This window comes from Anser cygnoides, chromosome Z, assembly GCF_040182565.1.
Source record: "Anser cygnoides isolate HZ-2024a breed goose chromosome Z, Taihu_goose_T2T_genome, whole genome shotgun sequence".
Classification (NCBI taxonomy): domain Eukaryota; kingdom Metazoa; phylum Chordata; class Aves; order Anseriformes; family Anatidae; genus Anser; species Anser cygnoides.
The window spans coordinates 10,357,044-10,372,470 of record NC_089912.1 but is presented as its reverse complement, the minus strand read 5'-3'; the positions used below and the strand labels follow the sequence as shown (position 1 = coordinate 10,372,470).

Genomic DNA, 15,427 nt, shown 5'->3' with positions numbered 1-15,427 from the left:
AGACTCACGGCTGGGAAGGGGGGAGCTGGGGATTGGGGGGGGGGGGGGGGGTCCACGCTCCCTGCCCTGCCCTCCGCCCGCCCCTCCGCAGCCAGCCCCTTTCCCCTCCCTCCTCCTCCCCGGCTCCGGAGCACGGGGAGGCAGAGGAGAAGAGGCGGGCGATGGGGAAGGAGCTGCGCCGATTATCCTCTTGGCATCATTAAAATAAATAAATAAATAAACGGATAAATAAATAAATAAAGCAGGCCGGGAGGAGTGGTGCAAGAAAAAAAATAAATAAATATATATTTATAGGGAAGACATCCCCGTGTGTGTGTGTGTGTCCCCCCCGCCCCTCTCCAGCGGCTCAGAGGAGGCAGGGGCGGACCACGATGCCCTGCTTGCGGGCGCTGCCCGCCCGCCCGCATGGACACCGCAGCCCGTAGCGGGGTTTCCGCACCGCACCGCGGGGTGAGCGGGGCCGGGGGGGCCGGGGGGTCGGCGGGGGGACCGGGGAGGACCGGGAGGGGCCGGGGGAGCCGCGTTTCGGCGGTGGGAGGCTGAAGGACGAGCACCCCTGCTGCTGTCTGCGAGGTGATGCGGGGTTCGGTGCGGGAGGTTGCGCGGTTTTTTGGTGGTTTTTATTATTATTATTATTATATTTTATTGTTATTTTTGTCCACCTGTGATTCCTTTACGTGCGCCGAAAGCAGCGGAGAGGTGGAGGAGCGGGGGGCGCCCGGAGAGCGTTAAAGGGGAGCGCCGCGGAGCCGGTGCTTGGTGGTCTCCACATGGCGAACGGAGGAGGAGGAGGGAGGAGAAGGAGGAGGAGGAGGAGGAGAAGGAGGAGGAAGAGGAGGAGGGGGTGTAACAGGCTCGGGGCCAGGAGCGTGCTCGCAGAAAGCGTCGTTGCGGACCGCGGGTGCTTTACGGAGAGGCGCGATTCCAGCAGCAGGTCTCCGGGCTTCCCCTTGCCCCTGCCCCGCTGCCGGTTCCCCACAGAAACCCTCCTGCCGGGAGGGGGGAGACCCACCACCCCGCATCCCCTCCCCTGCTGAGAGGGGAGGTTTCCCCGCATCCCCCCCCCCCCCTCGCTGGCCACCACCTCGCCGGTCCCCGGCTGGGGTCCCCCGGGGGTCCCGCAGCCCCCCTGGCCCTGCTGCCCCCCTTGGGCACAACGTGAGGTTCACCCCCGGAGGAGGTCGGAGCCCCGCATCCCGTCCCCGGGGAGCCGTCGGGTTGTGAGCGCAGGCGGGCACCATGTCGCACCATGTCGCGCCATGTCGCCGCTGCTACGTCCCCCCCGACTGCGCTCCACTCACCCCCAGAGCGACGGAGTTTGTGTGTTGGGTAGTTTGGGGGTAAAGCTGCGTTTTGCTGTGTTGAATTGGATGCGGGAAGACAGACTGCGGAGCTGAGATGTGAAAATGCCGCGGTGTTTGGGGAAACCTGGTCCCCAGTCGTTCTGCGTGTGTAGGAAACCTGAATGGTGCAAAAGGGAAAAGGTGCTGGGATTTGGGTCGGGTGTCGTTTAAAGCTTGCAGGTGGTGAGGAGAGGTTTGATAGCTGGCGCATGAGGTTATACAATAGTTCTCGTGGTGCCTCTGGGTGAGTTTTTGAGAAATATATCGGTAAGTGTAGCAGCATAGCGTGCTCATCGCAGGGTTGCTGGGAGCGGGTGCGTGAAGACCCCGGGGGAAGAGCAGGGGCTTCAGGCTGCGTTGTCCCTGCTGGAAATGAGATGGGTACGGTGAGGAAAAGGAGGCATTCATGGCTCCGAGCTCAGATTTCTGCCTGTGTTTCTACCTGGGCACAAGGAAGGTTGCTTGGCTGCTTGTTTGTTTGTTTGTTTCAAGCGTTTTACGGTTTGTACAACGTGCTCTTGTGCTTGAACTGGGACAGATGTTCCCAGGGGAGTTACGCCAGGACAGGTTACCTCTAAGCCAAAGGCTGCTCTGTGTGGCTGCCCTCAGCCGCTGAACTTAAAGGTTCAGTTTAGTCTGAGGACATTCCTGTGGAGCTCCCTCCTTTTTTTAAAGTCACCTCATTTCTTTCATGTGCAATATTTTTGGCTATTTCTAAAAATAGAAAAGAGTGAGCTCTGAAAGCCTGCACATTTTCTGCATTTATCCGTAGATAAGTTCGAAGGTACTGTACAGGACAAGAACCTGATTAGGAGACTTGACCCTGGAAGAAAAGGACAAAATTTACATCCGCTGGGGAGTACTGGGAGCCATGACAACAAATTCCTACTACCTCCCTTTATTTACTTGTATTCCTTCCTCTCCTTTTCAGCTTTCATGGCATATTTCGGTAGTAGGCTATGCCCATTCTGGGTGGAAAAATGGTGATGATGAAAAACCTGCTAAACCACATTTTTTTAAATCAGAATGATAATCAGTGCTGTTTCTCCTTTGGTGGTGGATGTGAGCTTGTTTCAGAATGTGCTGACTTAACTGGGCAAAATTGTGCCTGTTGTTATTGTGTGCGTTGAAACAGGTTAAAAACACCAAAGACCATACTTTTTCTTTCTGCTTGGTGAGACAGCAGAGGAGAGAAAGAACTGGTGGGGAGCTGTACCAGTAATTCTTTATGCATGCAACAACCTCTGCTCAGTTACAGAACATTTTGGTGGGTCTCTTGTAGTAATTGGATATATTTTCACTGAATTGACAAAGTTCAGCAGCAGAAGAAGGAGATTTTTGGATTTTCAGTTGTATCCTACCTGCCAGTTTTGTTTTGTTCTTTTAATATTTTATCTGCATTTTCTCTGACAGCTTTGATAATCATGTAAATTTTTTCATTTCTTTGCTTACTCTTCCTCATTGTTCAATGGTAGGAATCTAGATACACTTTGTTGCTTTGAAGGATTTTTTTTTTTTAATTTAAAAACGTTTCTGTAATTGTTATTTCATCAGATAGCAAGTTGAACTGATTAGCCCACTTCATAGTGCTCTAATTTTCCTCTTAATACTCTCTGCAGCCACTGCTCTGCAGATAATACAACACCATGGAAGAAGTGTGTTTGTCCAATTCTGTTCAACTGGATCTATTCTGAATATCATTTTGATTGAGATTTCATCATGGGATTGTCACTTAATCGTAAAACTGGGCCTTCAAGGTGTTTAAGCTGATCTAATGAAAAACAGCTACATATCATTAAGGCACAAAAGTGTGTTGTTTGTTGTTTTTTTTTTCTTAGTTTTGTGGGTTTTTTTGTTTGTTTTGTTTTTTAATTAATCCACTAATGCTTGCCTACAGAAAATACTCCAACAACAACTTGTACTGGTTGAATTGATACCAAAAGACTAACTTTTTGAAGTTGGTGACTCATCCATAAAGGATCTGAAATTCCTGATGAAATCTTAGCTAAATAGATGTAGGTATATCAGCTAAAGTCCAGATATAGTTTAACCCTCATCGCAGTCTACAACTTCCTCGCGAGGAGGAGTGGAGAGTCAGGTGACCTATTCTCCATTATCACCAGTGATAGGACCCACAGGAACGGTGTGAAGCTGAGGCAGGGGAAGTTTAGGCTGGACATCAGGAAGAGGTTCTTCACCGAGAGGGTGGTCGCACACTGGAACAGGCTCCCCAGTGAAGCAGTCACTGCACCAAGCCTGTCTGAATTTAAGAAGAGATTGGACTGTGCACTTAGTCACATGGTCTGAACTTTTGGGCAGACCTGTGCGGTGCCAGGAGTTCGACTTGATGATCCTTATGGGTCCCTTCCAACTCGGGATATTCTATGATTCTATGAACTTTTAAAAAGGCGTATAAAATGTATAACACTTCCAAAGGCTTATATTGCTCTTTCTGTGGGAAAACAAAGAAATAGTTTTTTTCATCTTCTTAACATCTCCCAAAAGATATACTTTTGAGACCATTTTTCCCCTTCATTGATGAAACTGAAGGTCGAACAAAGGTGGTTCCAATGACAGAAGTCCTTGTTGGCCTCTCTCTTCTCTTCTTCTGGTTTCTGCCAAAGAAATCTGTGATACATGGTCAGTTCTGTATAAGTTTTCACACAAGCTTAATGAAATCGACTGTGTGATCTGAGTGACTGAAATCACATGGTTGTTCCATAGGAAGTGAAAACACCCTTACTTACTATAGCATAAATCACAGATTCATAGAATGGCTTGGGTTGGAGAGAACAGTTTTAAAGATTGTCTTATGCAGTTGCCCCAAGCAGGGACATCTTTTGCTAGGTCAGGTTGCACAAAGCCCTGTCCAACCTGACTTTGAACCCTTCAGCAATTGCCCAGCTTTATATCCAATCAAGATCAACCTTGTTTCAATTTAAAACCCTGGCCTCTTGTTCTGCCACTACAAGCCATGGTAAAAAGTCTTTATGTTGAAGCCTTTTCTTGTTTTCAGTCCTTTGCTTGTTTATAGCTATTATTTTCTGGGTGAAAATCCCATTTGAATTAATCAGATTCAGATTTGCTTTGTTAACTTCACTGGCAGCCTAGAGCTTATTCTCCAAAAGTTGCCACATAGTGTCTGTTGTGGGTCTTAATGAGGTTCTGTGAAGCTCTCTGCTTTGAATTTTTAAGCTTTGGAGGAAATCCAGTATTTTCTGATACCCCCTCTTGATGTCAGACTGAGTTCTGCAGATTTAGCCTGGTACTATTCATGGGTCATGATTTCTTGGGATGCTGAGTGAATTAAAAAAATAAAAAAAATAAAAATTAGCTGGTCACAGATAGAAAAGACTGTGTGCAAACATCGCATCTGAAAACCCAGTTCTCCTCTGGGGAACACCTAAAGCTTTTGGTGTTTTTAATAGGTAGATACTTGGATGGGGCATAAATATAAACTGAAAGACCAACATGTTTATTGCTACTACTGTGTGAAATTGGTGTTGCAACTAGCTTATGTTTCCCTTACTCATACCTATTTAGGCACCGTTTGCTATTTTTTGCATATCCAGGGTGAAAACTTGCTCTTCAGTGGTGTTTTTCAGAAATGCTTGCATGGCAGCAGCTGAGATAGCAGTCTGAGTGGCACTGTTGTTGCTATGCATGCACTGATTCTGAAGATCCCATGCTTTTGTTTAAGTCACGTTATCACTAGTGCCTACTCGATGACATAAACTAGGGATGAAAAACAGAGTTGACAATCAGTAGGTACTCTGAGCAATCATTTGTTTGTTAGATTGGATGTCAGCATTCACCCATTCCTCCTTTTTTTGGGATACCTGTTCTTTTGGCAGTCTGTACCCTACCTATGCATTTCCAAAATAGAGCTAAACACCCTTCCTGTGCTGTTAGCAGTCAGAGCTCTTTAGAATCACTGCCTGGATCTCTCCCTGGCCCTCTCATGTTAAGTCCTGAATGAAGAATGTAAATTTAGGCTTCTCAGCTTGTCTTTCCCTTGATTACCTGAAATACTCATGGGCAATTCCATTGCTGTGGGGAATGGAGGGTAGCCTCATGCATATGGTAATCTTTGTTGTGCTACATGATTTTTTTCCTAAATATCATAGTCTGTCCATCCTCTTGAAATACAGAGTAACTTCCCTTCCCTAGGTGGGTGCCCATGCTTTTATTAGCAAAGTGTAGAGCTTTGCTAGTGCCAGGTGCAAGCCATCCCATTACGATGTCTGGTTTGTCTTGGGCAGCTGCCATCTTTCTAATTATATTGAAAATCATACACGAGTGTATGAGGATATAATTAGTTGGAGAGGGGTAGCCACAGGCAGCAGAGTGGGAACAGAATGGGCTTACATGTATAAGATAGTATTTTGATCCATTTTTCTGAAAGCTTCATGCTGAATTATCCTCATATCTTAACCACAACTAGAATCAGCTCCAAGGCAGATCCATGTGCACAGATGTGCTAATCATTGATTTAGCATGTCCTCTAGGGATCTAAGGACCTGGAAGGATGTAAAGGTATGCTGCTTGTTGCCAACAGGATTGTATCTGCAAGATCTTGGTTTAAAGTCACCCATGAATTTGGCCATTCTTTGTATTTGGAGTAAGGTTTCTTCTTTTCTTTTTTAAATGGTGTCACTTTTATTCATGACAAGATAGGGTGGTTGTATTACCACATCTCTTCAATCCCTTTAATCTAGTTGTTTAAATAGCCTTTAAGATGTACCTTTCCTCTGATTTTTGTTTTCTCTTTGTTACACTCTCCTAAGTGAAGGGCTGATTCTTTGCTCAAAAAAGTGGAATAACAACATTTAAAGTGAATGTCTCTTATTGATGATAAAGAGTTTGCTGAATTCACAGGGTAAAAATGGCAAATATCCGTGAGACACTGACTGTCAAGCCAAGTCCACTATTTCAGTTTCAAGATGCACACTGATTTTAAAACTGGAGTTGAGCTCTGCACAATTGCAAAATTGAACCTCATTCCTAATCTTCTCTGAGGACGGATTTTGTACAAGTCTCAATAAACGTATCTGAATCTCATGCCTGATGTCCTCCACATACAGATTCATCCAAGTTAACTTCAGTACCTGCTTGGAGTTTGTTGGAGCTAATGGGTTTCTAGAGAAGCTTGGGGTCTCACCCCCTTGGAGTAGCTGCCTCTTCAGTAACTCAAATGGGAGCATGAGATTTCAATGTGCATTTTCATAAATGTTTCCCATGCCTTTTTTTTTTCTGTTTTGCTGAGGCACCAGTGAGTTCAGAATCCTGCTTCACAACCCATCAGTTTAAATCAATCAAAAGAAGAGGAGGAGGAAAAAATCCAACTTTGATGGAAACACACATACTGCAAAAGGCAGTTGTATCACATTTATATTCTGCTGCATGCTTCTATCACCCACGCTTGTAAAATACTTACTGGAAACAAGATGAAGTACATTTAATTTCCCCACATATAATAATTTATTGTATTTGCTGAGTAATTACTGGTGCCTTTCATACAGTAACTTATTTTTCTACTTCTTCCATTCATTGTGCATGGGAGGGTTAACAACTCATGAACTGAAAAGCAAGTCAGTTTGTATTAGCTATTTGTTTTTAAATTGACTGAGACACACGGCTAGAAACTTGAAAAATATATTTTGCAAAACACAGCTGGGATTTCTGGAGAATCCCATGAGAACAATTTAAAGGAGAAAGGAAAAGTGCTGGAAGAATGAAAAGTCATCATAAAACTGTGTCTTTTCTTCCCTGTAGCACCTAAATCACATTGCTTTGTGCTAGAAGCTTGCTTTCAATACCAATGAAACATTCAGTAACCTGTGAGAATAATGCAGTTCTGATGGCAATACTGTATGTGGGTAAATCAAGTCAGAAGAACTGTTTACACAGCCTCATGCAGGAATCTCGCCCTCTCACAGAGCAGACCTTCTGTACATACTCAATTTCTTATATGCTAAAAATCTTTCCAACTTGTCAAACTGGCCTTAGCTGTGCTGAGAAGTCACCATGCCAGCTTCAGCAAGCAGACCTGAGGGCAGGCAAAGGAGGACAGCCTACAAAGTGCAGGGGTGTGATACTATTGCCCTAACAGAATGGAACGTGACCCCTAATACCATTTGTGTCTTTGTAAGGACCATGTTTGCTAGCAGCTCTGAGCCCTACTGTGCTCCTCATGAAGAGGTGGGGAGGTGTCTTACCAGCATCAATGGTGGAGGGAAAATAGATGTGTGGGTCAAGCAGGAGTGTTTACACATCTTCTTAAGTGTGACTTAGAGATACATCAGGTAGCTCAAAACCTTTAATAGGCTGCAGAACTGTTGGCTGTAACCTACAAAGCGGAAAGTGGAACAGATTTTAAGGAATTGGGTGTGAAAACCTGTCTGATGGTGGATCACCATTGCAAGTGGGGTATTTTGAGATTTGAGCTGTTAATAGCAAGGGATTCACCCTGTGAACTATATGGTGATAGCTGGTATGTTTCTCAACAGCAGGACAAGGTCAGTCAGAAGACACCAGTCTCCAGTGGTATGTTTCTAATACTAGGCTGAGTCAAGGGAACTTCAGGTCTCCCTTGTGCAAATGTAAGCCAGAAACCTACAGAGGTTTCACATCCTTGCATCACTTAAGCAAATTAATCTCTGTTATCTTGAGAATACAGAGAATGTTATTTGGAAAGACATGAGATGATATACCACAATTTGTCAGTCATGAAAACCATTAGGAGCAGGTAATGTCTTTCAGCAAATAAAACACCAGTAAAATTAAATACCACTCAAGAAATACCCAGATTCCTGAAACTTTTGTTGAGACGGGCACAGAACAGAGGTCACCCTTTCGTAGCAGCCTGTGGTATTCGGAAAACTAGAGGCAGGCCATGGGGTTGTGCACTGCAACAACATTGCTACGATGAGACTGACAAAACCACAAGAAAATCATTGGTATATCATCATTTCAGGCACCACTGCAGCAGTGAACAGAGAGAGGCCATTGTTTATGTGGGGGTGCCAAATACATTTGCTTCTGCTCTTGTGCAAGCCAGTGACCCACGAATCTGAGAAACAACTTGGAAATATTCAAGTAACTGATACTAGATAAGGACAGGGACAACTGAAAGGAAAGGCAATGAGAGGTTTGGTGCAACTCAGCTTGAACTTTCCATGGAAACTGTAATGACAATGCAGAGATAGCATAATGCCACATCAACCTGTCGTGCCACCCCCTCCTAGGGGATATGCAGTTCATGTAAGCACAACAACACCTGGCCAACCACCCATGGGCTGTCACTAAGTTCTGCTCGCCTAGAGAGTATTGGAGCTGGACTGCATGCAGCTTGCATCAGCTAACAGCTTATTATGCAAGGTAGTTGCAGAATATAATTCGCAGGTGTTTGCAGGAAAACTACTGTCTTTGCTACAAGAAAAGATCTTCCAAGAGAAGCTGTTCAAAGACTACGTGCCAATCATTCACTTGTATGATTTGTAAAAAAGTAGAGGAAATTGTGACTAGAACTGGCAGGTTTATGACTTTGCTTCTCTTATGCAGGCAGTTTCCATAGCAAAATAAAATTCTGGAACACAGAATTCTGCCAAAAATTACTCGCAACTGAAAAGTTTTGACCCAAAACAGTGAGAAGAAATACAATGCACAGGAAAAAAAATCTAACTTTTTTGGAGGTTTTGTTTTCTTTTTACTTTAATTTGCAAACATAAAATGAACAATCATTTTGAGTTGCAATAGTGTTGGGTTTGGGTTGATTGGTTGGTTTGGTTTTTGTTTATTTTTGGTTTTTTTTTGTGTGTTTTTATTTCTTTGTTTGTTTCCTCCACAATTCTGCTTGTGTATGTATTTTTTTTCATCAAGTGGACTTTTACAGAGATTTTCTTTGGTTTGTGGATGTATGGTGGACATAAGAAGTAAAGTAGGGGAGCAGGGAACCATGGAGGAAATTGTTTAGGGGTGACTGAAAACAAACTGTTTCTTTTTTTTTGTTGATAACGTGAAGAAAATGTGGTGTAATTTTAGATAGAATGAAATATTTTGTTTTCTTTGTGCTATATCTTTATGGTATGTAGTTTCTTTAAAAAAAAAAAAAAAGGTGATTTCAATTTTGAAACCAAATGGTGGAGTTATTGACTAAAAGTATGTCCTCAAGCCCCAACACTGAGCTGACTTTCAGCTTGCCTGTTCTTTTCTTCAGATTTATCAGTTCTCTTAAAAGAAATGAGAGCAAGCAGCTGGTGTTCAACAGAGTAGCAGTTGTATAAATACGATTGATTGCATTTAATATTACTTCTGTTCCTTGCAAGTGACTGTGGTTGTCCATAGAGAAAAGGGAACACCAAAGACAGATTTTTCCGGCTACAGTGTAACAGCTCTTCATCTAAAAGTTTGTGATGCTCTTTTTTTTTTTTTTTTTTCCTAACCTGTAATGGTCTTATTGCCTAGGAGTAACATCAGACCTTGTTTCCTTTCACCATGAGTCATCAATAAGCAATTTGTGTGAAGAAATACTAACGTTGGGATAAACAAAGAATAGCAGAAAGAGGTCCTACATGGAACTCCAAAAAATGAGTAAATATCATCGACCTTTCTTTGCTCCTGTTGGCTTTGTTCACTAAATATGAAGATATAGGTCAAGTAAATGAACTTGCTGACATTTTTTCAATACCCATAGATCTGCACTTCCTCTTCTGACAGTCAGTATTTTCCAGTCTATAAAGCTCTGCAATTAGTCTGCAGTCGTTTATCCAATCTAATGCTCATGTCTTTGGAATCAACACCACAAGGGTGCTCAAAGGAAAAACAAAGCTCTTACAGATCAACTAATCCATTTCAAGAACAAGTTCACCCTGAAGTGACTTTCAGCCCAGTAGCCCCATAAGTATTCTGTCTGCACTCAGAAAAATCATAATTATTGTCAAACAATGAATGTTGTTTGAAAGTAATTAACGTGAATTGTGTTAACTAATATTTGATATAAACTGTTTTCTGTCTCAGGTTAGACAAAGTTAACTTAGAGGTGGATGTTAGTACATTTCCTGGTAGTCTGGAGTCAGGACAAAAGGTGGTGTATGCTGTTCCTTCAACACATGACTTTGAAATTTGTATTACTCATCTGTGCCACCATCAAGGCATAGATTATCGTTAGTTTAACTTAAACTGCTGAGCTGTGCTGTGTGAGATTCCTGCTTGAAAGTTCTTGTGCCAAGTGAGGGAATTGTATGTTGCTGCACTCCTGGCAGGTTATGAAGATGTTTGTCTGTAATGTCAGTGCCCTCAGTGACAGACGTTTTCAACTGTGGGCTGCAGTTCAGCATTATCAGGAAGGAAATTTTTGACTAAATTTGCATTTTTTTTTTTAAGTATTTTCAGAAGTAATTTTTCATAGCTACTTAACTAATGATTTAGGATTTTTTTTTTTTCTGCAAGCCTTCATTTGATTACCATAATTTACGCTGGTTAGCATACAACTCTGTCTTCCCTCGATCATGTCTTCCTGGGAAACAAATATTTCTGTAATACTTTCTTACATTATCAATGTTGCTGACCTTTTATAATAAGTCTTTTATCTTCAGAGGTATTCCTCCCCCTGCTTCATTTATACAGTTGTGACTGCTATTGCTGTTGTCAGTGACTTGGTTGGATGGATGCATCTCACAGCCCTTAAAGATGATTTAATCTGGTCCTAAGTAATCATGGAGTTCTTAGCTGAACTGAGTGAAATGACTTCACATAGAGTTCAAAAAAAGTTAATGTTTGGCTGCTTTATTGCTTTTACTGGGCAGGAAAATATACTTTTAAGTGTGAGCAACATAAATTCCAAAGACAAGATGACTTTGAAAACTGTAATCATAATAAACAAAACAAAAAAACGGTTCATTGATTAGAGGCAACTTTTCGTTATTCTTTTGATATTTACTTGTCTGGCTCCGAAATTCTCATTCAGAACACAGTAGTTCCTGATTCCAGAAAGTTTGCCCTGGTTTAGGGGACTAGGTCTCTTGCTGAATTTTACCATGGAGTGCATGCAAATCATGCTAGCTACTTGCAATGATGTGAGGTAGAATGACTTTTAAAAGTCCTACTATACAAACGAGAGCAACTATCTTAAAACTCCCATTCCTCTTACTTGTTGTTTGAGATAGGTATAGGTAGCCATAGCAAAATACTAAGTATTTCTGCTTGCACAGTTTCATTTAGTTGTGTGATCTTCAGCAGAAAGCAGTCGATGTAGGTAATAAACAAAAGGGAAGAGGGGAAAGCATTTATCATTAAGCATTCAACAGGGGAAACAGACAGGAACAAAATCTACAGTGTTTTGTGAAGGAGAGGTGAGTCAGGCAGTAAATGGTTTGCTAATGAGAGCAGAGAGAGCACAATGCAAGTCTAGAGTACAACTCATATCAAACCACAGGACAGAAAAGCATATTTTGAGATTTTGCACTCTGCCTTGGTGGAGGTGTTTTCAACACTGAAGTGTGTTTTCATTGGCACTGATTGGCTCCATGGTCAGAGAGAAAGAGGGGTGATGTGAGGTCAGGTTACCCGCATCGTCCTAGACCTTAGGCCAGGCCATTTCCTTTACTTGGTGCTTTGTGCCTTGCCAGCTCCTCCATCCTCCCTGCCCTCCAACAAAACAAAACAAAACAAAACAAACAAACAAACAAAAAAAACACCACCAACAACAAAAAACTTTGTCTCCTCTGTGTGTGACCTTGCCCTTAAACCAGATGTGTGTGTCCATCTCAGGACACAGTGATGTTCATCTCCCTCATCTTCCTCAACAATATTTAACATACCCTTTGTTTACAAAGTGTCATTCCATACCTGCAAGCTTCTTCTGCTTTCTGTGACTGGTTTGGTGTGACTGTCCAAGCCACACAACTGTTCTGGGTTTTGTTTATGTGTGTGTATTCAACAGCAAAGCCTTCGACAGCCTGACTGTCAGGAGTCAGGTCCTTTTCAGGTTGGTCCCCAGCTTGGCTTCCAGAGGAACATGGTGTTCTCTGACCTTGCTTGCACATCCAGTTGGCCTTCCTTCCTTTACTGGTCTTCTCAATCCTCATTTATTTTTGTGTCTTATAGCTTTGATTTGGTCTTCATATGATGATGACAGCAGGAGGAAACTGATGTTTCCTCAGTAACTGCATTATGTCAGAAGTATAAACTGGGATTACATGCAAGAATTGGTTAAGGCATTCTTGGTAATAATTGCAATGCTGCATGTGTTTTAAGTCTGAACAGATCTGAACAGCCTTAGTGAGAGACTCCAAGTTTCAGTCAAATCATCAGTGATTCAAGATTGATACTTTTAAAAATGATTTGCTTTTAAGCCTTCAAACAATTCTGCTGCTGGAAGGTTTTGCTGATGAATTGTGGAGTGCAGGAGGTAATTGAAATACTTCAGTTCAGGTGAGTGACAGATGGGAATTAGAAACTAATTTTCAGAACTTCTCTCTCCCTCTGCCTTAATGTAGCAGAAAGAGTTCATGCCCTGTTTATCAGTTTGCTGTAAACAGTAGCTGAACAGTCAAGCAGTGACAGCTTGCAAAGAAATGCTGGGGTGCTGGGAGGGTGTAGCTGTTATCTTGAAAGTCACACAAAAATTCACGTGATGTGTGTGCACAACGCATCCGTATATGACAAATGTGAGTTACTGTAGATACAGCTGGACTGACTTTCAGTGAGAGAAAGGGCAGAAGGCAGTTGATAAATAAAAGTAGGGTGGAGAAAGAAGGCAATGAAGTGGTATAAGTGGTAGTGGTTCTGTGAGCATCAGGAGTTGTTGAAGAGTGTTGTAGGAATGAGGCTTTGTCGCTGTTTCATCCCCATTTTCTGTATATCTTTCAGGCTGACGAGAAGATGGGGTCCCCACAGCTGGTTCAGGGGTCTGTGCTCACGTATATGTTAATACAAACCTTCACTTCTCCAGACCAGTCCTATACTGCAGAGCTCCTGTTCTTATTAGTGTGTCAACAGCCATCTTAGCTCTCCTCTTCTCTACTTTTGCCTTTGGAATATGCATGTGGTTTGACACCCTGTGCAAATAGGAAGGGAGTTTCAGTTTCATTTGCTGATCTTTTAATCACTTTATTGCATGTTTGTCTTAGGTGCATCCTCTGAAAAGGTAACTAAGCTGGGCAAGTACCTCCAAGAAAACATTCATTTCCCCTTTCTTTCCATCTGTACATGAAGTTAAAGTTTACAATGTTGATCCTTTGATGATAGCTGAGCCTGTTGCAGCCAGCAGAGTTATACAAATTTATAGATGGCCTGTGCCTTGTGAAAGTGTAATACAACCATGGTCAGGCAGCCTAGCCCTATGCACTATACAGCATTGGGTGAAATCAAGTCAAATAGAATACTCCTTGAGTTTTGCTTTCATTTCCAGCTTGCTCAAGTTAGGTAGTAAGTAATGCAGGTGTTCAATCTTCTTCTAATTGCAGTATTAATTTAAAGTTTTTCATTTTTTAGAAATCTTCATTCTGCTGACGAAGTCTCAGCTCTCATCTTGGTCATTCTTACAGCTCTAAAATGAAACACAACCAAAAATAAATTGCAAACTGAAAACTGTGGGTGACCATGTTTCAAGATATGTGCTGGACCTTTTGATGTCAACTCTTTCATGTTCTAGAGAAGTTATGCTGCCAGAGATTTCTCATAACACCTTTCCCCCTGCTGTTGAAGTGTTTTTGATAGAATTTGACAAATCTTTGATTGTCTTGAATTTAATGGCACAGCTTTTACAGATTCAATGGGATCAAGGTTTGATTCAGTGTTTGCTGGTGAAAAAGAACGTAAGTTAAATCTTGCTTAGCATAAAAAAAAAAAAAAAGATAAATAAATCGGATATCTCACCTGGATTTCATATGCTTTCCAAGAGACAGCATAGTTCTTGTATTTGTTTATAAGCATTTATGCTGTACACACTGATGTAGAATAAACACCAATTTATTAAGGTATTTCTTTTCCAGCCAAACGTGTTTAGCTCTATAAACTCAGCCCTCAGCATGTGCTCATCTTTTTTTTTTTTTTCTTTTTTTTTTCCTGCCACCTTCTATTCTGTTTTGCTGCCTTTGTGTATTGGTCTCACAACCTAGCTGGAAGACAATCAAATCAAATTAGCCCCTCTGACAACAAAAAGACCCCAGGGCTTGCTCAAATGTTTAGTCTGCTATCAAAGAACTCCTAACACTGACATACTTCTTCAGGAAGTTACACATCGTGGTGATTTGGCCAGAAAGGAAAATGAGTAGGTATAAAATAGCTTGGCAGAGGTGGAAGGGATGGATGCCCTGATGCATTTAGGTCACGAGTCATGCATTTAGGTCATCTGTCTGTCCAGGGACTAGGAAGAAGCGGTGTGTAGGTTTGTTACCTTGCAGTCTGCTACTACCCGCTGAACACCTGGAGGCTGCCACTGCCAGGCAGGGTGTTGAGCATGATATGTGACTGCTCTGATTCCTTCATACCAGCACCAGTATCTGTGGTTGTAAGCACAGCTTATCCACTGCTGAGTAAATACAGATCAGCTACTACAATTTCCAATAACTCCCTGCCTAATAAGCGTCATCCTGAAGAGGGTACCTGGGAAGGTCAACAATAACGTAGTCTTTCTGAGCTTTAAGAAGTCAGGACCTTGAGATGGGTTGCTCAAAGAGAGCTGTTTTGACTAGATATATATATAAAGTGAGAGACTGGATTGAGAAAAAAAAAAAAAAAAGGAGTAAAAAGTTAAAATGCTCTAAGCAAAAGAAGTGGGCATGCAACTGAAAGAGATTTTGTTGAGGAATGGTGTTTTTAGCATGACTTTGAGCATCGGACAGGCTTCTGTAACACTAAAATGTTCACATAATACAATGAAAATTAGCCTAGAAATTAAAAGAACTTAATTAAAATGTTAGTCTCACTTCAGTAACCACTTATTACTATGATAGCGTAGCTGAGTTTGTTAATGAGATATGCTAATTATAGATGTTTTCTTTCTCAAAGAAAGTAGAAAAGGAAAATGTTTTCAAGGTCAATAATTTTCTCTTTTTATTTAAAAGAAACTATACTCCTGT

The 15,427-nt window shown here is 42.0% G+C and overlaps 1 protein-coding gene across 3 annotated transcripts in view; it reads left to right on the top strand.

The window, feature by feature from the left end:
• Positions 1-208: 208 nt before the first annotated feature.
• PLPPR1 (phospholipid phosphatase related 1) overlaps positions 209-15,427 on the top strand; it is a 135,103-nt gene continuing 119,884 nt past the window's right edge. The window contains exon 1 of one of the 3 annotated variants that reach the window (XM_066987929.1): positions 209-450. The gene's annotated coding sequence lies outside the window, so the exon portion shown is untranslated. Of the gene's footprint in view, positions 451-554; positions 574-817; positions 935-15,427 lie in introns of those variants that run through there. The other 2 variants (XM_066987930.1, XM_013192344.3) reach the window with 2 other exon arrangements.